This window comes from Dermacentor variabilis, chromosome 10 (genome assembly GCF_050947875.1).
Source record: "Dermacentor variabilis isolate Ectoservices chromosome 10, ASM5094787v1, whole genome shotgun sequence".
Lineage (NCBI taxonomy): Eukaryota > Metazoa > Arthropoda > Arachnida > Ixodida > Ixodidae > Dermacentor > Dermacentor variabilis.
This window is the reverse complement of record NC_134577.1, coordinates 76,093,782-76,121,533: the sequence shown is the minus strand read 5'-3', so window position 1 is coordinate 76,121,533 and position 27,752 is coordinate 76,093,782.

The window sequence follows — 27,752 nt, the reverse complement described above, 5'->3', positions numbered from 1 at the left end:
AACTGGCGTAACGTTACGAGACAGTGAGTAGTGTGGATCAGAGAGCAAACGGGGGTCGTGTTAGTTGAAATTAAGAGGGAAAAAAATGTCCGACGGTTCAGTAGAGCGCAGCTTTATAGGTGTTTTCATTTCGCGATATATTGATGCAAAACATTTGCGACCGAAATTACCGCAACGACTGGCAGTGGGCCAATGCCGCCAGCGCCTTCGCAGTAGCAGGGGCAGTGTGGGAACGCTGGCATCATGAGCGGCATCGGAGCCAGCTATTGAAGACGACCACAATGAAGGCGTGAGCGATAGATTGAGGCAACGTATTTCAGACCGAAATCACCGCTACTTCAAGGGGTGTACAGTAGCGCGATTAAAAGAGGGGACAAAGGAAGACACACAGGGACACACACAGCAGTACCAACAAGCCCACATTGCAACCCTCGTGAAATCACCGCACCGACTGGCAGTGGGTCAGTGCCGTCCGCACCTTCGCAGAGGGAGGCGCAATGTGGCGACGCTAGATAAGCGGCATCGGGGCCAGCTGTGGAAGAAGACGGCGACGAAGGCGCGAGCGGTGGAACGCACGTGGTCGCGAGGTTACGGCGACGCCGACGCCGATGATCAACCCAGGAAAGGGCGCCTGCGCTCTGAAATTGGAGCGCGGTAGGCAACCTAATTCGTAGGGCGAATAATCGGTGGTCCATTACAAACACAGAGTTGGTGCTATGGTAATGGATGCGCTATCGAGGACAGCAGAAGATTAGGTGAGGTGATGAAATGAGGAAACTTCCAGACGCAACTTGAACTAAGCTAGAGCAGGTCATGGGTAAGTTCACTGGGAGAGGTCTTCAACATGCAGTGAACATAAATATACACTGATGACGCTTTACAACATCAAACATTTGTCAGGAATTTTCACGAACTGTTGCTCTTGGCCTACAGTTCACTTCGTACTGCGAGACCAAATTCGTCGGTTTACAGAACGGTGTTTGTCGAGCCTCTTCCATAGCGCCACCGCCACCTTGTGCTCGCGCTATATGTGCAGTGACTGCTCCGGACAAAGTGCGTCTGTGTCGCAAGGTCGATGACTTGAACTGATTTTATCGGAATCCAGCCAGAATGCTGAAGCCTTATTTGCTTCGTGTACGGTGCTGTGCAGCTTTCTGACGTGCCCTTCAACGTGTGTTCTTATGAGGCATGTAAACTTATGTAAACGTTGGCGTCGCTCATTGTGGTGAAGTTGACTGGTTAGCCTTTACTTCTATGAGGTGCAACTTGGGCTATGACAGACAGCGTAAATTGCGGCTGCACGTCCTGAAGTCGACAATCTACGATTTATTACCAGTCTTCGAAATTGAAGTATACTCGCATTCGGGTATTTAACCTTTGTGGGAATGCGACCGACTTAGCCTGCAAAACAATCTCTTGACTTGGTGCGAGACATCATCGTGTTTTATCAACTGAGGGGAAGCCAAGAAAAGCGGTGAGTACTGATACGACGCCAAAGTGTGATAGGCAGCGAAACCTGCGCGTGCACTTTTTTTTTTTATTGAAGTGAATGTTGGGAGAGGTTGGCGCCTTTATGGTGGCACCGGCTGCTCCTTGTCACTTGGCAAACGAAACAAATTTGAGTACAAAGGAAGAATAGCGACACAAAATATAACACTCAGTAGATCACCGGATCAATAAAAAATATACAGTCCAGCAATACATGAGTCGCAAAGTTCTGTGCACTAGTTCAGTCCACGTACGCATATATAAAGTCAGATGTTTTGAACAGCCAAAACACACAACACATTTAATACACTGCAAGTACAGAAGAGAATTATACATGTTGCGTAAAAGATGCGATCACCCCATAACCCAATTATGAATCACGAACAACGTTTATGTAACTCATTAACGTATTCGGATCATCTGATACTTAATATTTTCCGAAAATGTTGGTCTCCTCTAAAGACTTTTTCAGAGCAAGAAGTACTCTTTTTTGAAGGCCCGCAGTTGGCCATGGGTCAAGTACCTTTTTAACACTGAATCGTCTTCTGTCTACTATAAATAAATTAGCTTGCAGTACCGTTGTTTGTGTATCTTGTTACGCAATGAAGTTTTCTGTTACAATTTTGGAGTGTCGGTAGCCATGGCTTCTTTCAGTATCTATTTTAGGGCTGTTTTCATAACTTCCCGTGCCATCGACAGGGATCGCATGAGAAGATGGCACGCGTTTCGTCGTCGCTTGGCGGTCGACGTAGTCGCCAACCGGTACTCTAGATTGGTACAGGCTGGTGAGGTAGCTGATATTGAGCCTATGCGTGGGAATAGAACCGCACGTGCAACCGTATGCAGCGCGATCACATACCACACCAATTAACATACGCAGGTTAACGTACGAGGACATACAAAAAATTTTAAAAAACATACAGGGCCATACGACGAATCAATTTCGCAACTTTCATTTTTTTCGTTCGTAATTAACATCGAAATAAGGACATTTAGTCACTGTGTAATATGTTTGAAGTGCTGGTGATGGTGTCGCTAAAGGCGGGTTTAACCTGGCAGAGCTGAACGGCAATTTGTTGGCCTGAACGTCTCTTATGACGCCAAATACGTCACCATGAGTCCATCAGACGTGTCTCTCGCAGCAATGCGAGAAGAATGCGTGACACTGTCACTGCCATTTATTTGACGGCGGTGGGGTGAACGGGTGAGTGCAGTTGCACCTGTCGTCACTGTAGCAGACGCCCGGAAAAGGAGGGTGTCTAATAGGAGTGTGCCGTGATTATCCGTAAAAATATTGATACGTGTACATGTTTATTTTTATCGGGTGACGACGTTTCACCTCCTAACAAATGTTATCGGACAGCGCAGGACGCCCCCGCAATGTATAGGAAGTTTCGGGAATGTTATCGATGGTTCCATCCGCTGTCTGTCACCGAAGCTTGTGTAATCTGATTGCATGTATGTGCGACGCGAATGGTGCGCAACTTTGTGGAAAACACGCCGGTCCCCGCGATTACTCTGGAAAATTCGACCACTGATTTATAAAAGCCGATGTGCTTGACCCGCTGATCAGACTTTCGACGATCGCCGAGTGTGTTCGTCGCTATCGTTGTTCTTTGAGTGTAGCCTGCTTTTGAGAGCACAAGTTCGCCCAATAAAACCCTAATTTCGCTGCCTTTTTCACCGTCACTAGCACGCGGCGATATAGCCTCAACTGCATATGCATTTTGTGCGATCGCGCTATCAGCTAACCGTGCTTCTTTTATTTATTCCCAGCTTTTCTTCCCTCTCATTCTCATACGACGCCGTAAGTTAATTGCGCTGCCATTTTGATTGAACCCTTATCTTAGGGGAATAAATTTTTTGGCCAAGAAATTGCTTACGAACTGCCCAGTGCTCTAACATTAAGGTGCAGACTACCCAGTGGTGCATGTCGGCGGGAAGGCGGATAGCGAAACAGATAGATATATACAGTTACCCGGAAAGTGCGTGAAGTATCCTAGAACTTTCCCTTTTTAAAGTTATGGTGTTTTATGTGCGAGAACCACTTCCTGGTTATGAGGCACACCATAGTGGAGGACTCCAGAAATTTCGACCACCTGGGGCTCTTTATGTGCACCTACATCTAAGTATGCGGGTGTATTCGCATTTAGTCCCTATTGAAATGCGGTCGCCACGGCTGGGATTCGATACGGCGACCTCGTGCTTAGCAGCCCAACACCATAGCCACCGAGCAACCACGGCGGGTAAGTATCCTAGAACTTCCAATCGCATTACCAGCAGTGCTTAGAACGTTGCGACCATGTAAGGCAGGTCCTACCTCGGTCTGAGCAAGTTCTTTGTCTTCCAGGCCACAATACCCAGGTAGCCACTAGAACTTAATTTTGTAGTCCTTTTGCTTTGTCAACATCTTTAAGTTCTGCAATGTTCAGGGCAAACTTATATGCAATAAGGGCCTCCTTTAAGAGTGCACAAAATGATCTGCAACACGGAATTCAAGTCGCAAAGGAAGCTTTCTTGCTTTCTGAACTCGACTTTAACGTTGGAAAATTGACATTCTTTGATAGCAACGTTATGCCTCATGTCTTCAACGAGAAGCTTAAGTTATACCAAAGTAAGGTATGGTTACATCAAGCATAATAATTTGAGGAACGTATGCGTTCGGGCAACTTACTGAGGCGTGGTTTACACGTAGGATTATGCAGCCTGATAATGCGCTCAGCAAATTTCTTGGGCAGCAGATTTTTTTTTAAGTTTAAAGGAAAACTGGCAGCGTGACATTCCTTTCTCGTGACAGTTCGTTGAATGATTGTTAAAAGAATGCTTGACATTTACAATGTATGTATTCTGAACATGCCAGCGATCAATCAATATTTTTACCCCCGTTTCGATCCCTGAGCCTGAGGGGAGGCTCAAGAAAGTTACAAAATCTGTCAGAAAGAAAAGTTACAAAATCTGTCCGCAACATTCACTTTGAAGGTGCGCACTCTGGTTTCCTTACATTAGCTGGTTTACAATGCTACCTCGGGCGATGTTCTTTACGCGCACAATCGCTGCTCTGCTGAAACATTGCCCAATTGCCTGATAGGTGTCTCCCGAGCTCAGACGCACTTTGCTAATCCGTAATTACCAGGAAACCTCTCTTTAAATTAAATGGTGCTACTGTATACTGCAGAGAAGCCATATATGGAAACAAAGAAAAAGATCAGCTCAGTCACGTGTCTCGGCTAAAGAAGACAAGCTTGACCTATTTGACGCACGCAGTGGTTCAAATAATTCGATGATTAAATAATGGCTATACCTCTCTATTCCGACTATTTTTGTATTCGTTATCCACTCACTTTGCGTCTTATTCATTTTGTATTTTAAGCACAGTTACGAACACCTTGTCTTTCTTAGCGTCGAAACTTAGTCAACCCATGCATTTTTTTGTGAAAATTGTTACAATATAGCCAGATTCCAGATATGCCAAAGCCATGTGAAGTCAGCAAAGACCTTTGCTTCAAAAGCTTGCAATATCGACGCTCATGGTGATGGGGCGGGTCGTGTGGAAGCATCCTGCACCCCCCCCCCCTCCGTACGTGCTAGTTAGTGCTCAGATGGAAGATGGCGCTAGTGCTAAACATCATGCACTGAACGAATGTTTACGGCTAATTATACTCCCCTTTGATTATATCCTTGGTCGTTTGCTATTCCTGCCTTCTCGGCTTGGAGCGGTATCATTTGATACCATTTTCATGTTCGCATAAGCGGCCTTTCTTTGTAAGTGGTTACAAGATAGTCAAGATGGATTTTGTTTCAGCAGCGTTACATTTATTTTTCTGCATCTATAACAGCTGCTTTAGCAAAAGCAGTCTCACAGCGTGAATCTTTTAAGGCCTATTAGCCATCTTGCCTACTGTAGGGTCACGCACCTCTCTTGTACATTTTATAAAATTGTGCATCCTTCGGGGGCGTCCGGCTTCTTTTGCAATACATACCGAACTTCACAATTCCGAGCACTACAGGAAACCAATCTGTTGCAGAAAAATTACCCAGCATAAACCATGTTCTCTCTGTTGGCTTTTAGGTAGTTTTGTGCTCTCATTTAATACGTTAATTGCTACTTTTGGTAAAGATCAAAATCCACGCCATCTGCGCCGTTACTTCATCGTAGAATACATTGCTGGCATGCACTGCAAGCGTCAAACTTTCCTTTTAAACGCTCCCTTACACATTATGCGCAATTGACTACTATGGCAGTTATTTCCTCGATGGCTGGAAATTTTGGGAAGTTTCATATGGATATCGATCAAAGCAAAATGTTAGCACCACTGCTGAAGCAAACGTGCAGCCCGTGTTGCGACACCACGGACCCGAGCACACGAGGATTGGACCCTCCCGCGTGTAGCCGTGCGCGGCTTAGCCGTGTCTGGGGAAAAGGGGATCCTGGGGGTTGAGCCGATGCTGGGTGTCTGGACCTTTAAGGCCCCCCGGCGGAGGCAACACACCTCTTCGGCCTCGGCTTCACATAGACGGCACCTCCAGGCTGACCCACCTGGAGGACATCGGCAGTCGCCTTTTCCTGTCTCTCCCTCCTCGAATCTTCGTCTTTATCTCTCACTTTTTGACCTTTCCTGTCTCCTTCTCTCTTCTTTTTACTTCCTTTCTCCTGGCGGCACGGGTTAACCCTGTGTGGCTATCCAACCTTGGGTACACCATATTCGGTTATAGTGACGGCGTACGACTGGCGTCGTGCAGACTTGTACGCAAGCTCTGCCGCGTCCCCTCGTTGGGCTCCGTGGTGGGCGGTCGGCGCTGTTGCCGAAAGCATACATTTTTTCATGGAAACTTCTTTCCCCTCCCTTACTGATCGCCCTCAGAAACGAGGGCGCACCGAAGATGTCTTCAAGTTTTTTGGACGCCAAACCCAGAACTTTCCCCGCTTCCATGTTATTCATTCCGAAAAGCCAAACAAAGCAGTGCGATACATCTCACCATTCCTTGTTTCAAAGTCCCTAACTGATATTTTTGGTCCAGGTTACAAAGTGTCGAGGATGGCAAGCGGCGACCTCCTCTTGGAGCTCCGCGATGTAAAACAGTATGAGAAACTACCGCAACTAGTATCATTTGGAGAGACCCCCATAACAGTAACCCCGCACCGTACAATGAACACCACCCGTGGTGTTGTGTCAGATGATGATTTGCTTGAGCTCACTGAGGCTGAACTCTTGGAGGGCTTCAGTGATCAAAATGTCATAAATGTCAAAAGAATCAAGATAAGGCGCGAGGGTAAAGAAATTGCGACCAAGCACCTAATCCTCACCTTCAATTCAAGTGTCCTGCCCGAATCAATCGAGGCCGGGTACATCAAGCTCTGTGTAAGACCGTATGTGCCAAATCCCTTGAGATGTTTCAAATGCCAACGTTTTGGCCACAGCTCGCAGAGCTGCCGAGGCCGCCAAACATGTGCGAAATGCAGTGCCCTTGAACATGCAACAGAAGAATGTAATAACTCTCTACACTGTGTAAACTGTGATGGGGATCACGCCGCGTACTCACGGTCGTGCCCCTCCTGGAAGAAGGAAAAAGAAATTGTAACCGTAAAAGTAAAAGAGAATATATCGTTCAAAGAGGCACGAAGGCGGGTAGCATACCTGCCACAGAAAAGCTTTGCCGAAGTGGCGCGTCAGGGGGCAGCGTCACAACGGCCTCCGGCGGCTGTCCGACCCACAAGCAGTGAGTCGGCAGTCACGCCACCTGCCCCCGCGACGGTTGCAGCTAGCGCTGCTCCGTCAACCGAGGAGAAGGAACCATCGACCCCGAAGGTGGGCGCAGCCGAGGCTGCCTCAACTTCCCAGGTCCCTTCCTGCGCTGGCAACAGCCGGCGCAGCCAAATCTCTCGGGGAGCCCCATCGACCTCCGGGCTGGTGGGCGCAGGGGTCTTGCCCTCCAAGGCGGGACCCTCTCTAGTAACTTCTCGCTCGCAAGAGCATGTGTCCGGCGCCTCACAAGAGGCAATGGACACTACACCTATTCCCAAGGCGCACCAAGCGCCTAAGGAGCGGCGAGGCTCACTCGAACGCTCCAGAATGGGCAGAACCCCTGTTACAGGGCCTCGAAAGAGCTCTGTAACCTAAGGCATCACCTGTTTCCATACACACAGCACTTATTAACCTTCAATATGGATACACAAATTATTCAATGGAACGTTAGAGGTCTTCTTAGGAACCTTGATGACGTACAAGAACTCATACACAAACACAATCCAAAAGTGCTGTGTCTACAGGAAACACACCTAAAACACTACACACCAACTTTCTCCGACAGTATGTTACTTTTCGCAAAGATCGTGATGATGCAATCGCATCATCGGGAGGTGTTGCAATTGTAATCCAAAAGAGCATAGCATGTCAACATTTACAGCTACGAACGGCCCTTGAAGCAGTGGCGGTTCGAATAGTTTTGCTAAACAAACTTATCACTATTTGCTCGATTTATATACCCCCACCCTACAAACTAAGCAAACATGAATTTCAGTCCTTCATAGATGAATTGCCAGAACCTTATGTTGTTCTTGGCGATTTCAATGCACACAGCACCTTGTGGGGAGACTCTCGTATCGATGCGCGAGGTCGCCTCGTTGAACAGTTCCTTTTCTCTTCTGGAGCGTGCCTTCTAAATAAGAAAGAACCCACATATTACTCTCTTGCGAACAGAACCTTTTCGTCAATAGATCTTAGTATAGTTTCCGCCTCTTTACTGCTCGAACTCGAATGGGAAATTACGAGAAACCCTTACGGGAGCGATCACTTCCCTGTATTGCTAAGAACATCTAAAGAAAATGAACTTCCTCCACGAGCTCCTAGGTGGAAGATAGATACAGCCGACTGGGAGAAATATCGAACTCTCACTAACATCTCATGGGCCGATATGTCTTCTTTAGAAATTGATGCGGCTGTGGAATATCTTACATCACTCATAATAGATGCCGCATCAAAATGCATATCCGAAGTGAGTGGTCTGGCATGCAAACGACGTGTGCCGTGGTGGAACAGCGAATGTAGGATCGCCCGTAAGAATCAGAACAAGGCGTGGGGGTTGCTACGCGCTTCTCCCACAGCGGAAAATCTTATGAACTTTAAAAAAGTAAAGTCCCAAGGCAGGCGAACCCGCCGACAGGCCAGAAGAGAAAGCTGGCACAAGTTTTTATCAAGTATTAACTCGTTCAGGGATGAGGCCAAAGCCTGGGACAGAGTAAATAGGATTAGAGGGCGGCAAACACATGCACTCCCCCTGGTAAACACACAGGGACATACACTGCAAGACCAGGCAGACTCACTTGGGGAATATTTTGAGAGCGTGTCAAGTCCAACAAATTATACACAATCCTTTCTCAAATACAAAGAAACAGAAGAACGTAAGCCATTAACAAGAAAAGGTCGAGAGAATGAGCCTTACAACCGTCCCTTTAGCATTGCCGAGCTAAGAGCTGCCTTGATCACATGCAAGAGCTCTGCTCCAGGACCTGACAGAATTATGTACGACATAATTAAGAACGTACACACTGATACACAATTGACTTTACTTGCACTTTTTAACACTATTTGGGCTGCTGGGTATCTTCCACTTGCATGGAGAGAAGCGATTGTGATTCCCATTCTGAAGCAAGGTAAAGATCCTTCGTTGGCGTCAAGTTACCGCCCGATAGCCCTCACAAGTTGCATTTGTAAGCTGTTTGAGAAAATGGTTAATCGGCGGCTCATACATTTCCTGGAATTAAACCAAATGCTTGATCCCTTTCAGTGTGGCTTCAGGGAAGGGCGGTCCACAATTGATCACCTTGTGCGCATTGAGGGAAACATTCGCGACGCCTTTCTACATAAGCAATATTTCCTATCCGTGTTCCTAGATATGGAGAAGGCGTACGACACAGCGTGGCGCTACGGAATCTTGAGAGACTTGTCGGGAATGGGCATCCGTGGCAATATGCTCGCCCTAATAGAAAGCTATTTGTCCAATCGTACCTTCCGAGTAAAAGTCGGTAATGCACTGTCACGTCCTTTTACGCAGGAAACTGGTGTACCCCAGGGAGGTGTGCTAAGCTGCACTCTTTTTATTGTTAAGATGAACACACTACGTGCTTCACTGCCACCGGCCATTTTTTATTCCGTATACGTCGACGATATACAAATAGGCTTTAAATCCTGCAACCTCGCAGTATGCGAGAGACAGGTACAGCAGGGCCTGAACAAGGTTTCCAAGTGGGCTGACGAAAACGGATTTAAGATCAACCCCCACAAAAGCACTTGTGTTCTTTTTACTAGAAAGAGAGGCCTGGTTCCAGATCCGTGTGTTCAACTGTGTGGACATCAAATACCCATAAACAAAGAACACAAATTTTTAGGTATTATACTAGACTCCAAGCTTACTTTTATACAGCACATTAAATATCTTAAAGAAAAATGTCTAAGGACAATGAACCTACTTAAAATTCTATCCCACTCAACATGGGGTAGCGACAGGAAGTGTCTGATGAATGTTTATAAGAGCCTAATTCGATCACGATTGGACTATGGTGCCGTCGTATATAACTCTGCCGCTCCGAGCGCACTAAAGATCCTAGATCCTATCCACCATCTAGGTATCCGCTTAGCCACTGGTGCTTTCAGAACAAGCCCGATTGAAAGCTTATACGCGGAATCAAATGAATGGTCGCTCCATCTTCAGAGAAGTTACATAAGCCTTACATATTTCCTAAAAATACACTCCAATCATCAACATCCATGTTTTAACACTGTTAACGATATGACCTGCACTACACTATTCCATAATCGTCCTTCTGTAAGAAAGCCTTTCTCGCTTCGAGTGAGGGAGCTTAGTGATGAGATACATGTCCCACTCCTCGAGCTTCGCCTAATGCATCCAACCAAGTTGTTACCGCCTTGGGAGTGGCAGGTCATAGAATGTGACATATCCTTTTTAGAAATAACAAAACACGCACCAGAGATCGAAATCAGAATGCATTTCCTAGAACTACAGTACAAGCACTCCTGCGCAGATTTCTACACAGACGCTTCGAAGTCAAATGCCGGGGTATCCTATGCAGCAGTCGGCCCATCCTTTTCGGAATCCGATGTACTGCATCCCGAAACAAGCATCTTTACGGCCGAGGCCTACGCATTACTCTCTGCCGTGAAGCATATAAGAAGATCAAAACTTTCAAAAGCAGCGATCTATACAGACTCTCTAAGCGTCGTGAAGGCCTTAAAGTCACTCTACAAACATAAAAATCCCGTATTCAATGAACTGTATTCGGCATTATGTAAAGCGTACTCATCTAACCAGAATATCATAATATGCTGGGTCCCTGGCCATAGGGGAATCGAAGGCAACGTTCTCGCGGACGAGATGGCCACGTCAATGACATCGCAAGCTGTTAACCCTACCGCTGATGTGCCTGTCACAGACCTGAGGCCTTTCGTACGAAATAAACTGCGAAGTCACTGGCAGTGCACGTGGGACGCGCAAACAAATAACAAACTGCACGTTATAAAGCCCCGGTTAGGTTTCTGGCACTCCCCAACAAAATCTCGGCGAACAGAAGTCCTATTCTGTCGCCTCAGAATAGGACACACATTTGGGACCCACAACTTTTTACTCACGGGAAACGATCCTCCAACCTGTGGTAGATGCGGTGAGAGGCTGACCGTCCTCCATGTCCTCTTGGAGTGTCGGAAAGCCGAACCTGAAAGAAAGAAACATTTTCCGCTAGCATACCGTTATTACATCCCTCTGCACCCGGCTATGTTTCTTGGTCATGAACCGCTTTTTAATACCAAGGCAGTCCTCGACTTCTTAAAAGATGTAGTTCTACACGTCATAAGCCCATTAAATTCGTAGAGCATCCTCGCTCCAGAGGATGCCGCTGCGATAATTGTTTTAAATAGCACATGCCTCCAGGCCCTTGTGTCTCAAGGGCTCTAAGGAGGCATTAGTGCTCTACCATATCTTATATAACCTGATATATCTTTAGACATCATATCATTCTTTTTAATTGTCTTATTGTTCATAGTACACTTCATAAATCATCGCCATAATCGTATTATACAGATTTTACGCACTTTAGCGCTACCATTTTTAAGGCCCTTCTACAGCCACGGCACACCAACTTCTTAGTACTCATGATTTCACTGCAAACAAATTAACACGGACATGGCGCTCTTTGGCCATATCTGGCCCTTGCGCCACTAACCCACACACATCATCATCATCAAAAGTGCAGCCCGTGGTCTGCGGAAGGGTCGGGATGCACAGCCATGTATGATGACGTCGTCAACGGTAGTCTGCCAGCACTAGAAAGGTTGCTTCCAATCACACTTTTCTGAGTAAACTCTGTCAGGGACAGGGCAAATACAACAGAACCCACTCATGGAATAACATGATAATTAAGGCAGCACAGCAAACATTTGTCGCTGAAAATAATGCGTGCATGAGTAGCTTCGCAATACCGGTGAAGTTATACGGAAACGTATGCGAAATGGGTCACCCTGATGAATGGATCTATTATGCATGTGGCTGCGCCCGTTAAGCGCGGGCTAAGTTCAATTTGAGGCAGGTTGTAGAAGCAGTAAATACTCTACCACTCATGCCTGCATCTCAAAACAAATGCCTGATGGGGCACATCATATGGCTCGAAATGCCTAGGTCAATCCGCTTATGTCCACGTCGGGCGCACCTAATTGCTGCAGTCTGTCTAGCCTGGTTTCAGAGAATGCAGCCATTAGAGTGTCTTGTTTGTTATTCTCCCTGTTGACGCAAGCGGCTGACCGCAGTCCTTCGGAAGGAACTCGTGCCCACACTGCTTATAAGTACTGTTCCACTGCCTCTTTTGACGTAGATGCTACTTAGTATTGAAAAGATTTTCGCCAAAAAAACAACACAAGAAAGATGACGACACCCCGGTGTCGTCGTCTTTTTTGTGTTGTTTTTTTGGCGCAAAATTTTTTCAATATGCAAGATCACCAACTAGCCCAGCAGTTAACTCTTCTAATGCTACTTAGTCTTTACTAAAATTATCGGCTGTTGCACATCTGTCGCAGTTCACTGCACCGCTAAGATGCTATTAATCCACAGAAAACGCAGAGTTATATTACACAAATGTATTCCTTCCATTCTGATAAAAAGTAAGATGGTGAGGGGTCATTATGAAAAAGAAAACAACCCCAAAACGGAACAGGACAAAAAACATGGGCATGTAGTGTTTATAGGCTAGTTTTCAGGCGGTATTTTTTCATGTTTGTATTCAATGCAACCACCGCTGGTGTTTCTGACCACCCGCGCAAGGAGTCTAATCAGAAATTTGCAATAACATTCAATTGCACATTCTATATAATACAACATTCTCAAAAATACCGCGCTTTTGGCAAGAATCGCAAAGCTTCTTCACACACAAATGTGCACTGTGTGAACTTATTGTGTAATTCAGACCTGAAGTACCACACGCCCAGGGATGTAGCCTATATAGAAGGCGTACTTTGGTGCTTTCCTAGTTTTAATGGGATTAGCATTCTTTGGGTACTGCACCCACATTTCTGGACTGTCTGAGGAGATACCTATCTATCTGTGTCTCGAAACCATTTTACTGCGAACCTGGATAACTGGATATGTGGTACTGGGTATGTGCCACCGTTCAATAAACTTTAAATGCCATCTTGGAGTGCTGGGTATATGTCACCCGATCTGTGCCGCTCTTCGATGAACCTGGCGCTAACTTGAGCCACTGGACATATGCCACTAGCTATGCGGCGCGCTTCAAGTAATCCCTTTGAGGCCCACGTAGGTGATTGAGCATGTACCACTTCGTATGTGCCGCACTTCAATGAGATTTAAAAAAAATGAAGGACGGAAGAAGAAGAAGTGATCGTAGCGAGCAGCTTCAGCTTCGAGCTTTCTGCATTTTCTATTTTATTTTCTGTTATCTCTGCAATCAGTGACAAGAAAACTGGGGGACGTCGTCCTCTGCATTGGGGGACTCAAACCCCGCCCAGCAGTTGGGTCCTGAACGGTCAGTTCATTATGCCGGTGACGTCAGTGACCGCTTCGACCCCAGCATGGTCCCGATTGAGTCATCTGATGGCTCCTCTACGGATGAGATGGGCTCAGACAACGATTTTACCGTGGTGTCAAGCCGACGTCTGAAGAGAAAGATACGAAGAACATCACCGACCAGTCGCCAGGCGACGAAAAAGGCAAGTGGCAAGCAATAATACACTATTGCATATGTACCAACAACGACAACAGACGACCTCAACTCACTGAACAGGCAGAGCCTGTCGGAATATTTTGAACGAACTGCCCATGGTCAAGTAGAAGAAATACGTATAAACGTTCGAAAGAACATCCTCTCGGTGGAAGTCGATACACCGACAATACTGGAGACACTGAAAAACATCGCTCAGTTGGGAAGCATCCCTGTTCGCGCATTCCCCACATACGGCAAGGAAGCGACGACAGGCGTCATCTACGATGTGGACATTGATATTACAGACATTGACCTGGCCAAACTACTATCATCGTCGGATCCTGTGCTCAGCTTTCACCGTTTTGGACGTTCCCGATGTGTGAAATTATTGTTCCAATCGGAAACTTTGCCAACACACGTCAAGGTTGGATATGCCAGGCATCCGGTACGTCCTTACGTGCCGAGGCTTTTACAATGTCACAGGTGTATGAAACTTGGGCATGTCAGTGCAGTTTGCAAGGGTGCAATAACATGGAAACGATGTGGTGGACCTCACGGAGACAGCAATTGCAACGTTGCTGCGAAATGTCCAAATTGTTCTGGTGCTCACGACGCAACGTCAAAAGAGTGCCCAAAGATCAGGAAGGAAATGGGTATTCTGAAGAAGATGGGTAGATATCGTTCCACGCACAGGGAAGCGGCAAGGGCTATCCGCCAGCGCAGGCGTCGTTCACGATACCGACATCAACGGGATCGCAGCCCTCCTCGCGTTGGAGGAACGACAGCTCAAGTGCAGCGTCCACCCCCTCCTCGTCTCAGGAATGAAGCACGTGCCTCAAAGCCTTTGTATGTCGCGAAAGTACAAGGCGACCCATCATCGGCACCAAACACATCGGAGACTCAGTGGCCCTCGTTACCATCAAGGCCTGCGGGAACGCCCTTATCCAGCGCTCCTACACGCACTGAAGAAAATGAAAACATGGATGACATTGACGTCATGAGTATGTTGAAAAATTTGATGGGCTTCATGCGCAGGATTCTTTCCGGCCTAAATACCCCGGCTGCCAAGGCTGCCGTGCAGCTACTTGAAGTCTTGGAACCACTGCTAGTGGTTCTTCACTAAGCAAGTATGGCGATAATGTTTGAAGAACGGATGCGTCAATCACTTGTTATGCAATAGAATGCTCTAGGTCTGTGCGGTCGTTTGTCGGATTTCCGACAGCTGGTATTTAAATACCAATTTCCAGTTATTGTTACCTGTGAGCCTAATATGGATTCTTCTTTCCGTATTTCTGGTTATGTCCATGTATCGTATCAGTTCACTGCTGTTGGTTTCTTCGACCGGGACCCGGTCGATACAGTCCAGATGTGGTCTCGTAACGAGCAAACCTCGAGCAAAGTATTGGTTTGTATACGTCATTACCTGGGGCATTTCAGACATGACGTCCCATCGCATACTACTAATGATTATGTATACCTCACCATAAAACACAGATGTCGCATGGTTACAGTGATTGGAGGATATATCCACCCAAGAGCGAGGATCGATTGCTCGCACCTGATGTCTCTGCTGCAAGAATCGCAAGGTCCTCATATTGTGATTGGTGACTTTAACGCGCACCATCCCCTGTGGGGTAGCACTTCGATGAATTCTCGTGGCAAACATTTGGCCGACTTTATGTGTAGTCGGGGACTAAATGTGCTCAATGACGGGTCTCCTACATTTATTGGTGGCACGTCCTACAGCAGTTGTCTTGACCTAACGTTTGTATCAAGGAGCCTTCTGCTTCAGCATCCTAGTCGACGGATCTAGAGACTCATGGTAGTTACCACCTCCCCACTTACGTTCACTTTACCTGGTTTCGCCGTTCAGCATCACGTTGCATTCGTCAGACTGGATTGCATTTAAGACCTCTGTCGACACCACCTGTCAGAGTATGACATCTCCATCCGAAACAGAGGACATCATTGCCTCTACCCTGCGGGACAAAACTAGAGAAGTCAGCATACCGAGGCACAGATCATCGGTCGACATACAATATGAGGCCCTTCGTGCGATGCGCCGCCGCGCGGAACGGCGATACAGAAGAACAAAGTCACCGTCAGATCTTTCGAGCAGTCGCCGAGCTCAACGACATGTTCTTCAACATCTGGAGAAGCTTGACAGACAGCGTTGGAGGGCTTTCTGTGGATCCCTAGATCCAAAACAGCCTCTATCCAAGATCTGGCGGGTCATACGAAGTCTCCAGGCAACTCCACAACAAAGACACCCATTCCATGCGGTGGCTCTACATCAACGCCGGACCGAATTGGAGGTAGCAGAGGACTACTGTAAACTGATTTTGGACGCATCTAATGCAGTGACTTCATCCCTTGTCACCATCGCACCCCCGTCACCTGATGAGCGACTCGAAGTACCGTTTACGGTGCGAGAGCTTGACGCTGCGCTTTCAGTTTCTCGACGCTTATCGGCACCAGGACCAGACGGAATCACGTACGCGGCACTCTGCCATCTTGGCACCGAATCACGTCGTCTTCTCCTATCTTTTTATAATACGACGTGGGAGATAGGAAATGTTCCAGATTGTTGGAAATGCAGTCGCGTTGTAGCGCTGCTTAAACCGGGAAAGGGCCCTAACGAGCTGTCCTCCTACAGACCGATCACCTTAGCCAGTTGCGTCGGCAAAGTAATGGAAAGAATGGTCTTGTCAAGACTGGAATGGTTTCTAGAGAGAAATAATTGCTTTCCTGATTTTATGCACGGATTCAGAAGAGGCCGTTCTTCGATTGATGGAGTTATCGACTTGGTATCCACTGTTGAACAGGAAAGAAGTCGCCGTCGGTTAGTTGGAGCTGTCTTTCTGGATATTAAGGGTGCATACGACAATGTACTCCATTATGCAATCCTTGATACACTGGAAGATTTAGACATCGGTGACCGACTATATGCATGGATTTTTAGCTACCTCAGTGGCCGCACGGTGTATATGTCGACAAGTGATGGCGACACCGGACAGTACCATATACATCGAGGTATTCCACAAGGGGGAGTTCTCAGTCCAACTCTTTTCAATGTTGCATTGATTGGCCTTGCATCCGAACTTCCTAGCACGTGAAGATTAGCACATATGACGACGACATATGCTTATGGGCATCTGGAGCCACCCGTCCCCAAATGCGTGCTAGGCTTCAACGTGCAGTGACAAACACAGCTAAGTATCTTCGGCGTCAAGGCCTCGGACTCTCAACAGAAAAATGTTCCGTGATTACATTCACGCGAAAACGAATGACCAGGTATCCGATAATTGTTAACGGCGTAGCGATACCTACGGTTACACACCACAGATTCTTTGGCTTAGTCATAGACCGGGGATTATCTTGGTCAAGACACGTCGCCGCACTGAAGTCAAAGCTGAAGAGTTTTGTTCACGTCCTTGGCGTCGTGGCAGGAACAAGATGGGGCCCCTCGGAGTCGTCATTACTCCAATTGTACCAAGCACTATTCGTAGGGTATATACGGTACAGCATGCCGGCGCTCTCAAGCCTGGGACTTAGTTGTGTGCGCGCGCTGGAGAGTATTCAAGCTCAAGCATTGCGCCCATGTTTGGGCCTCCCACGATGCACGTCAACCAATGGAACAATAGCGGAAGCTCGTGCTTGTCCTATTCGGGTATACTTGCTCTGCGAGCCTCTTCGAATGTACCTTCGCGTGTTGACCCGACACAGGCACCATCCTCTGTCATCGCTCCCTACCACCCACCCAGGTTCCAGCTTTTCAAGGACTATATCGCGGCATCAGAGTGTTTTGCCATCAAGATTTTCTCCTGACTGTATTCCGAGAATACCCCCGTGGGTTCTGCCTAAACCTGTCGTTACGTTGCAGATCCCTGGAATTACTAAAAAGTCATTTGTTGCATCTATTGGCCTCAGGCAACTTACCCTGTTGCACAATTCTACAGATTACGGAGATACTGTACACGTGTATACCGATGGCTCTGTCACACCATATGCCTCCACTGCAGCCTTCGTCATTCCACATATGATTATCGCTCGGCGGTTTAAACTAGACCATAGCTCAACATCAACTGCCGCAGAACTTGTTGCTATCCGGGAGGCACTTCGATTTCTCTCCGAGGAGCCTCCTCACGCATGAACGATGTTCTGCGATTGCAAGCCAGCTCTGCAACTGGAACACTGGACCCAACCAGATCGACGACACAAGCGATTACACAAATGGGACCAGGAAATAAATTTCGTATGCCTCACAAGTTCAAAAGAAGCCACACGAGCATGGTGCACCGGATTCGCCTTGGTGGCGCATTCACGAACCGTTATAGAAATATGATAGGTGCCAGTGATACTAGCCCAAACCTTGAATGCTGTGAGGTGCCAGAAACACTTGAACGTATATTTTGCGTGTGTCCCGCGTACGCGCAAGAACGACAGCAACTTGTCTCTTCCATAGCAAAGATCCATGAGAGACCGCTATCGGACGAGTTTCTTTTAGGTCCTTGGCCTAATGCAACCAGCGCAACCCGGGTAACAAGAGCCGCTGTAGCTTTTCTCCAAGCCACTGGGCTGGACGCACGGCTTTAGAGATACCACAACTCTGTGAATTTGTATATACGCATCTCTCCCTTATACCATCATCATTCATCAGCCCTTTCCCTCCCCGTCCTTTTTCCCCAGAGTAGAGTAGCAGGCCAGAGCAAGTTATAGTTCAGGCCGACCTCTCTGCCTTTCTGTAAATAAATTTCTCTCTCTCTCCGAAAAAATGAAGCGCCAACGGTAACGGCACACAAGGAAGGAACAAAAGACAGGACAAGGCGCTTCTTGCCACTTCTTGCAGTTACAAGATGCCCCTTGTTCTGTCTTTTGTTCCTTCTTTGTGTGCCGTCACCGTTGGCGCTTCCCCATCTTGTGAAAGCTATGCACCAACTAACCCCACAACGTGTTTTACTTCAGTGAGATCAGTAAAGCCGTTTCATGCAGACTATTCTTGCTGGATGGGTGAGCGCTTGTGCGACGCTTTTCAGTTAGCCCAATTTCGCCCCAACCTGGGTCTCTGGGTGTGTGAAATTGCGTGCGTGCCACAATTCAATTAACATCTTTGACGTTAATTTTAGGTCACTGGGCAGGAGCAACTTGGTATGTGATGCTCTTCAATGAACCTCTTTACAACGATGTGGGTCACTGTGTATGTGCGATAGGGCATATGACACAGCGCAAGTGCCAGAAGATATGTGCCACAAAGTGTATGTGGCAAGTCCTTGAAGCTGGAACCTGGGTCCTTGAAAAGCTGGAACCTGGGTGGGTGGTAGGGAGCGATGACAGAGGATGGTGCCTGTGTCGGGTCAACACGCGAAGGTACATTCGAAGAGGCTCGCAGAGCGAGTTATATTATTTCTTCATAGAACGTATTTTAAGCCGATTTGAGTCCCCTGCTGAGGCTAACTCGACATTTGCTGCTCTTCAACGAGCTTGTGACGAAAACTTGATCAATGTGTACGCGCCACCGGGGATGCATCACTCTTCAATGACAAAAAAAAATGGTTGAAACTGCTCCGTGCTTGTCGCGCTAAAATCGACATTCGTCGTGTGAATGGTTCTGTGAGATGTATATAATTGTGCTGAAAGCACAAATAACACTTGGAAATGCATGAGTGCAATGTGTGTAGGTGAGCATTGCAGCGGGCCAAGCTGTTTTAGTGAATCGGTATGGCACACGACATGGGTTCCGTGTGTATCACGGCACGGGCGCTGAGTACAATTGCTGGTGCCATGCTGCCCGGTTTGAAAATTCAAAGCAGCATACTAGCCTCGACTATATAGGCGTTACAAAAGAGAAACAAAACAAGAATACGGTTGCGGAAAGTGTTGAAGGATGGCCGAAGAGATGATTTCAACGGTGTGGTAATTAACTTGTAGCTAAGCCAAATGTTCTAGGCAATAGGGCGGTATTTCACTGTCTTGTGTTGTTGTTCGACCACAAGACATGATTATGTAAGTTAAGGCTTATTTTGAACAAGAGCTTGTCTTACCTAACTTGAGGTCATGATGCTTGTTCTAGCTAGAACGTTAAATAACACTTAATATAAGCACTATGCAACGGTAGCGCCTTTTCACTCACTACGTTCTAATCGACATAGCCCGTCACGTCCTAAAAGGTTTTTTAAAGTATCCTTATAGATTTTTGAAGAGGTGGGCTTGGAATTACGCGTCAGGTATATATTCTAAACAGACCGGGAAAATGTACAACTATATTGGACCTACGCTATTCACGTCAAATTTGTTTGTGCTGTTCATGCGCCGCAGACAAAAGCAACCCCCGGCGCCGTAAATCAGTCTGAATTTTGCTTAGAACAACTTTTTGACGCTCCAAAGAACATTTCACCGCGAACATTGCAAACTCGGGCTGGATTACGCGGCAACGCCCATGCACCGGGAGTCACATAACGCAAGCTGCCCCATCCGAGCACAAGCTTTCAAGTGTGTTTTGATGGCGAACAGCTCGCCGCGGTATCTTGCGGAGGCCCCGGAATCTACGGAGAGCATGGATGTCAATTCCGAAACTTTATGGGTATAAAGTTAGCATAAATTTTTGATGTGAGAGGTGCAGTGACATTTCCAATGTTGTGGTTTAGATTTTCAATTGCGGAACTTTGTGGTTTTAATGTTCCTATAAATATTTAACACCAAAGGTGCATTGACTTTTCGGAAGTCGTACATCGTACCATACGAGACAAGCCAAATAAACCCACTATAAGACAAGTTGACAAAGCCCGCAGCTAGGTCCGATGAGATGAAACGTTGGGGTGGTTCATTTATGCTGTCATGTCGGTGCAAAGAATATCAACATTATTTTTCACCTTCGCCAAAGCACCCATTTCAAGACACTAAAGCCAGCCAAGGTAACTACTGTCTGATTGATTTTTTCTACTTTGCCTTTTATTCGTGAGGGCACATTGAGCTTCTTCAATTTTCTTGTTCTTGCTGCCCGCGGGCTGCTAGAGCCAGCCAGAGCGCATGCGTTTTTCTCGTGCTGCTCCCACCACCACCTTCGGTGCGCGTTTAGTTTTCTCTTGCCTAGTGTATTTTCGCCTGGCAGCACACTGGCTAGCAGACCAGAAAAAAAAAACAATTTTCGCTCGCCGCAATCACTGTGGGGACTCGACGGATTGCATTGCGTTCGCTTGAGCGCAACCTCTCCGGCATGTCTTGTCCCGCCAGTGTACGATACCGAGCAGTATGCGTATGGTTCTCATTGGACCAAGCGTCTCACGTTTTCTTTGACATTCCTTCGGTAGCCACATTAAGTGCCCTAAGTAGGCATTCGATTGTGGCGAACATACTTTGCGTTTTTTTTTCATTTCAGGGCCCCGGCCCTACAAAAGAAAAAGAAGACATTGCTGCGGCGCAACGAATTGTCGAATGATGAAAGTTCGATTTTGTTACTTCTTCTTTTGCGGAAAGTAATGAGCCACCGGACGCTTGAGTTACGGGATACTCTTATTATTGCGATAGCAATTATATGGACTCTTCAGGCGCAGTCCTGCCGTCGCCCTCATGTTTCGTATAAAGTCCAAGGGTGATAACCTCATGGCCGCGCGCCGCATGCTGTATGTGCGAGAGAAAACGTAGGGAGCGGGGGGGGGGGGGGGGCTGGAATGGGTGAGCTAACGATGGTGGCTCAGTTTTGTGTGCACAAAGGAGAAAAGTGGGCAGCAAGCGCGCCGCCTTCCGTCGCGCGCAATACGTCTGGGGGAGTGGATGGAATGGGGATGGGATATGGGATCTAGGATTCTGTGAATCTCTGATTGCGCAACATGTTTATTTGTCTTCGTGGTTATATAGCACTCACTTTTACACAGACGATATTTAGTGAAGGCCGGGACGTGGACGGACGTAGCGCAAGCTACCTAGGTAGTTTGCGCTACGTCCGTCCACATCCCATCCTTCACTTAATATCATCTGTGTGAAACTGAGCGCTATATAACCATGAACGTTCACCAACTAGCCTCTTTCATTGCTTTACTAAATATTATTTGTCTTGTTTTGCGCATTATATACAGTGACTTTTTTTAGATAGGTAGATTTCTTGGAGACTTATACGTAGATTTAAATATCTCGTGGCGAGGTTTTGTATATACGTGCAGTGAACTTTGTTTCCAGTGACAATTTTTTGCCTTTTATCAAGCTGTATCTTTGCATTTTGTATATTCCATTCTATCTTCGCATTTCTAATATATGAGGGCGAGTCAAATGAAAGTGAGCCTACCCACCCCAAGCTTTAGTGGTTCGGTTCATTATCTGCGAGGAATGCGCGTTGCACACAGACATCTCTCATTTACAAAAGTGAAACGCAGGTGGGAGGATAAATGTTTTCTAATGCTCTCGTACACTGGGTTCCACATGATTGCGTGCCATAATGGATGCTCCAGAAGTTGAACAACGTGGTGCCGTGAGGTTTTTGACAACATAAGATATTTTCCAAGAAGAAATTAGTCGCCGTATGGCTGCCGTGTACGTTGAACATTGCATTTCCTTTGCCACTGTGAAGTGTTAGAGTAAATGGTTCAAAGAAGGACTTGAAAGTTGCAAAGACGATCCAAGAGCGGGACAAAGCCATCGTGCAATAACCCTTAAAAATTACAAAGGTTGATGAGCTGATGAGACAAGAACGGAGGATAAGCATCGATGAACTGGCAGAGCGTGTGAACATCTCGTTTATCGACTCTTGTGTGCGCAGTAGTTGCCCATGATTTTGAACCACCGCCAGAAGACGAAGTTCAGTGCTGCCTTGACTCATCTGATCCGGGATCACAATGAGGGTGACGGCTTCTTGTCTGCATTTGTGATCGGGGACGAACCATGATGCCACTACTACGAGCCTCAAACACGGTGGCATAGCTTACAGTGGAAACATTCGAACTCACCACCCCCAAAGAAAGGAGAAGCCGTCATTTCCGCCAGAAAGGTATTCACTCTTTTTTCGATAATCAGGTGCCATTACTGATAGAATTTTCTAAATCTTGAAAGGCTATCAATTGTTTTCGTTATTGTGAAACATCGGATTGGCTTCGTGTTACAATCAAGAACAAACTACGTGGAAAATTGACGAAAGGGGTCACCTTGTTTTACGACAATGTCCGTCCGCACGTCGCAGATGTGGTTAATACATAACTGGCAATGTTCAAGAGGGAAGCGCTGCAACAACCACCATACAGCTCAGACCTGTCGCTTTGCGACTTGCACATTTTCGGGCAACCGAAAAAACAGCTCAAGGGAATCAGATTCGTGTCGGACGATGACGTGAAAGAGTCGTCAGTGCAGACTTTTTGAAGCAGCAACCCGAGATTCTTTATGAGACGGGAATCACCCGACTCGTTAGACAATGGGACAAATGTCTAAATGTCTAAAAGAATACTTCTAAATAACGTACCCTGTTTGTCATACATTCCCACTGGCTTACTTTCATTTGACTCGCCATTGTATTCTTTGCAGAACTCCTGCTTTTTATACGTGCTCTCTGCTGGGGATATAATTTTGGTGCCATTACTCACGATACACGACCGGTGACAGCCGCTCCTGCGTAATATACATTTGAACAAATGACAGCGTCAATTAAATTTTTCACTGGTCGTTGCATATGTACAAGAATGTAAACAAGATTCTGAAATGACAAAGTTTCATTAACATATTTGTCACCAACTTGTTAATTTCATGGCCTGTTCATTTTTCATAACAGCGGCATGCCCTGCTTTCCTGGTTTGGAACTAATATAGTTCTGAAGTTCGTGTGATATTTTCTGTACTTATTAAATAGACAGAAACATGGAAGCATTGATATCAGTTATATTGGGCACAATTTTTGGCGCATACAAGTATATCCTTTTAGGAAAAAATACATATTTTCCTTGTTTTGACAGTTCGTAGCGTTCAAGTATTCGTTTGCAGCATCTTTGGCAATGGCAATGCAGTTATTATTCATGTATTTTATCCCTAGACAATTTGTTTAAGGGGAAGCTTTAGCTTGGGACCAACTCAAACGCGACCTATTCATATACATGTAAAGCGCAGAAACATTTTTCTGAGATAAAGCCTGGATTGCTTGTAATGAAATGCGTTGCATTTGAGAGAGAAAGTTAAATTGTAGTGTCTGTTGGAAGCAGAATTTCGATTTAGGGCCTGAACATTGTTTAAAATATTTTGAAAAATTCGAAAGCTAAAAAAAAATAGAAGCACGACGTCCGCAAACTAATAGCTCTGCATCAAGAACATATATCACCGTTCTGTCAACGCCACCCGCTATAACAGTCAAAGCGGACAAATTTAGTGTGTCAATTCGTATCTTAGGTGGATTGCTTACGTTGTGTACAAGGATTCTGCAAAAGGCGTATTTCTTTTGTACTAAATTTTTTAGACTCACGTGTGACATAAAAATTTTGTCCGCTCTACATGTGCTATTAGAAGCAATTCATAGGCTTGTGATAACGTTTTTCACTGTTGAGTTACAGAGCTTTAAACTTGATAGTTTAGTTTTCTGAAAATTTGCGATTTTGTAAATTTTTAATAAAGAATTGACAACCTAAATGAAAAACTCGAAACCAACAGTCACTAGAATTTAAGGTTTTCTTTTAAATGTAACAAACCTCCTCAAGTTTGGTGCAACCTCCCCCCCCCCCCCCCAAACAAAATTTCTGGCTGCGCCACTGCTGGTCAGCTAGATAAAGGTTAGGTTGTTCACGGAAACATGACCAACATGAGTAAAATAAACTTGTCCAGATGCTTTATTACAGGAGCATTAGGCAATACTTCGCCACCACTTCCCATTTGCACCCCTTCACCCTTTCGGTATGTGCTTTGGTAGCAGGCAAGAGATTTAGTTCGTCCGGGCAATTCATCGTTTCTCTCTCTCAATCTTTCTTTCTTCCATCGACATGTACAAGCACTCCTGGCGTATATTTTCTAGCCGGAATAGTTTTCTATACCACCCTGTTTTCAATCCTATACATTTATCTATGTTTTTCCTATTTAGCTTTGTTGACTCGTCAGTTTCCTATTGTCGTTACACCTTAACGTGGGACGCTTCTCTGTTGCGTTCTTTTCGTTCAAGCCACCAACACAGAGCAGAACTCACACGCACAGGTAATTATAAGTCCTTTCTTTAGCTTGTTTTGAGCACTCTCGTTTCGTATGCCCCTTCATCGGCGACCAACCTAATTACTTCATACCATTATTGTTTTATAGTTTTCTTTATTTCCGCACTCCTGCTATACGTTTGTCTCTCCTATCTGCGATAATCAGGGACTGGTTTTTGCTGCTTTTCAATAATTACCAATGTGAGGGTCCTTCTGTTCTGTGTCGGGTCTCCATAACGACGCACATGTCTCGGCTTTGGGTAATTATCTTAGCTGTGTAGCTTTATTTTTCCTTTCAGGGCTTCTTTTTTATTTCTTTTATTTTAGTGCAGTGGCTCAGCAATTACCGGAAAAGAAATGGAACACGGCTAAAGAGTTAAGTCTTCATTGAAGGCGTACCTGGGAAACTTCCGATGATAAAACACTGCCTAATTGAAAGAAACGCTAATGCAAACAATAAACCGCCTTACCTTTGCTAAAAAAATAATAAATTGTATTCATACGTTAGCACTTGCCTTGATAATACTATATGGCTTGCTGTCCGATCGAAATATCTGAAACAATCCTGAATGCCCCCGACTAACAACATTATCGACATCAGCCAGCAGGAAACTGTTTTGAAACGCGTCTTATGAAAACCGCACAATTTGAAGTATTCGCAGCCATGTCCCATTATAGAAAGTGTGACACTTCTCGGATAAGCGCAGTTGTGAGTCCGCGCCCGTCAATTGCGGCAAAAGGAATACTCGTTTGCAAACTAGTGTTGTGCCATTTCTTATTGCTAATTGTTTTGCGATCTTTTTTAAAACAGGTAGTCACAATTCTGACAAAGTTCAGCTGTTTCTTTTATAACATTCGTAAGTTAACTCATGTTTTTCTTTGCAGAACACGCAATTACTACTGCTTTTCTCTGCGCTTAAACTATCATGGTGTTTTACATTCACCGTTTTTTCAGTTAGCAGTTTTCTGTTCGCGGGATTATTGTCACAATGACATGTGGAGCGTTTCCGCAAGCTTGTTAAGGCTGTTTTAATCAGTGTTGGAATTGTGCTCCCATACAGTTTTAGTGTCTGCTCTTCTATATGTCTGCGTTCGTTCAGTCCACTTTAAAGTTTGAAATGAACGAACTTCAGCTTTATAAACTCTGCCACTAACAAAAGTTCGCTGGTCTAGTTCATGATTACCTCTGAAACGAATGAGAGCACTTGAACCACAAACTGCAAAAGCAACCATGGATTGCTGGTTATTATTGCGGTTTCTTTCTCACACTGCTCAGTAATAATATAGAATGTTGAATAGATTAGTATGATCTTGTATTTCGAAGGGTAATAGCTATCTTGTATTTCGAAGGGTAATAGCGTTACGTGTCTTATTTTCTTACACTTGCCTCGGGTACAGGCGTGGAAACATTTGGAAGGCTAAAACGTTCGAGACAAGTGCGTTTTCCGCAATGGAAAGAAATTGAGTAACATTGGCTGTTGATCGTTCCAGACGCCAGCAAACAAATCATGTACGCGGAAATTTATTCGCTTAACATCGCCCTTTGATAGAGCATCCTGAAATACGCGGCCCTTCGGTCTGAAAAAACAAATGCTTTCCAAGCAAATCCCGAGAGCAGCTTCGTAACCTCTAGTTTTAGCTTGGTGTGCCGCTACGTTTTTGTAATTCCTCCCGCGTTATGCGATAACAACTAGAGAATGCAAATGCAACGTTACGGGACTAGGGAAGCACAGCGAATGTAGCGTCGTGCACTCGTTTCGGCGTGTGTACCTAAATCCGTTGGGCGCGTCTGCATCCGCCATTATTTGCACTGCCCGTGAAAAAAAGGTTCCGGCATCCGCGATTCGCGCTTTCGGGGCCACGCAATTCTTTTCCGAATTTGCGTAACGCCGAACGTAGAACTTGCAAATAGCCCGCGAGAATGACGTGCCTGGATAGAATAGACCCTGGAGCGGAGGATGCGGTTTGTTGTCGCAGCGGATGCCTTCGCACGTCAGTATACGTGGAGCCCCGGGGGACGGTAACGCTCGTTGAATTTCAAGCTCAAGGCATCCTAGGCGCAAGGGGTTCTAACGACGCAATGATTTTATTTCTTATCGCGAGCAGTAAAGCATACGTTAAAAACGAGCTGCTACTGGAACATCAACGTTTTCTCATTCGGTCAGACGTATTTTGCTGAGACGAAAGAGGTGGGGCATAATCACCTCTTACTGATAAGACTCAACCTAATTTTCGTATGCCACCTCTAGAAGATCTCCATAGCGGCACCAGCGCCAACTGCAGCAGACGCGATGGGCGAGAGTAGACGACAAACAGGAGAACCTAAACATGATCAAAACGGAATGGGACCAGGGCGCAATAGCGGCTGCAACGTTCAGTCCAATGTTGATGACCAACATTAAAGAAATTTGGTTTGTTTGTTTCTTTGTCCCAGTCTGGAAAACTACTGTGTTCAGTAGAGAAGAAGCACTCTTACATTATCTCATTTTTGGGAAATAATGGATGAAAGTCATCGCTATCACAGTAAAATTCACGGCGTTCTGATGTTGTTTCGTTGCCATGCATAGTAACATAGCCAGTAGTAGAACGGCATGAATATCAGAGAAATAAAGCTGCCAGCAACGTGGGATTCTGGTCGCTTAAGTACTTCGCCCCTTCATACCTTCTTAAAATCAGCCTGATACTACAATCTCCAATGGTGCCTGATTATTCTTTAGTATCTACAAACAATCACAGCAAAGATGAAGCATCCCAAGTAACTGTAGGCGAGATTGCGCTTGATCGTGATTTTCAGCTTTCGGCAAAAAAAGCTGACTTCTGGTCTTTTGCAATCAATATCTCAAGGGCGTGAAGGGGTCAGTTATCTCATGAAAATATTTTCACCACGATGAACCAAACATT